We start from the raw sequence: 932 nt of genomic DNA, 5'->3' as shown, positions 1-932 counted from the left end.
AAATGTACAACCAAAAAACATTGCCTGCTTAAAAAACTGAAAGATTCTTCAAGAATAGAAGGCGAAGAGGTTGCGCTTGCTTTTTTCTTGCATGCATACGTGCTTGGTAAGTCTTTTACAGAACGGCCTGACGAATATAAGAGGTGCCTGATATAAGGTTTTAATGAACCTGATATTAGTTAGACATAGAAGTCAGTTGTATGGTACGAAAACTCTCTCTGTAGTAGACGTCTAAAGACTACGATGGAGCATGCTTTAGCACACTCTATATCTGAACCCACAAATTTTTGTTCAATTCATGGATCTTTTTTAAACCTAGTAATCACTCACGTGACTGAGGATATTGCCTAACCAAGTAATCTCCCACTTTCTGCAAATGGAGATCGTACTGTTTGGTCATTCACATTAAGGGCTCTTTGCATAGTATTTATTCAGATCAAGCCATGTCCAAATATCTGGGGAGCGAAAGTAACAACCATACAGGGCTGGTCAGGAAATACTAGCTAAGTTGTAGAAGCATGAGCTATGTTTAAAGGTATAGTTAATCTAGTTACATCCCCATGTACACCATGCTCAACATCACGTTAACCTCGCATTTGCCCTCTACAACTACCTATGAATGGAGACCAAAATGAACAAGGGTCACTCTTGACAATCTTATGATGGGTCCCCATTACTTTCGGTATAAGAAAACCGTTTGATATTAGCAAGAAATGACGTTAAGAAAGGTGGAACTCCATTGGAGCGCTTAAGTGTCTTCTATCGAACATGGTGTAGGATCAGCAATTAATTGTGATAAGTGAGGCTTGTTGATGGATTCTATGGTTATTGGGAAGAGAGCTGTCTTATGATTATATTTCAGGCGAGATAAGTCCAGTGGTTTCTACGATGTTCATCCTAAAATTATAAAGGCTATATAGGATGTAGTTTTC

Source organism: Schistosoma mansoni, chromosome 7 (genome assembly GCF_000237925.1).
Source record: "Schistosoma mansoni strain Puerto Rico chromosome 7, complete genome".
Classification (NCBI taxonomy): domain Eukaryota; kingdom Metazoa; phylum Platyhelminthes; class Trematoda; order Strigeidida; family Schistosomatidae; genus Schistosoma; species Schistosoma mansoni.
Note: the sequence above shows the minus strand (reverse complement) of the source record.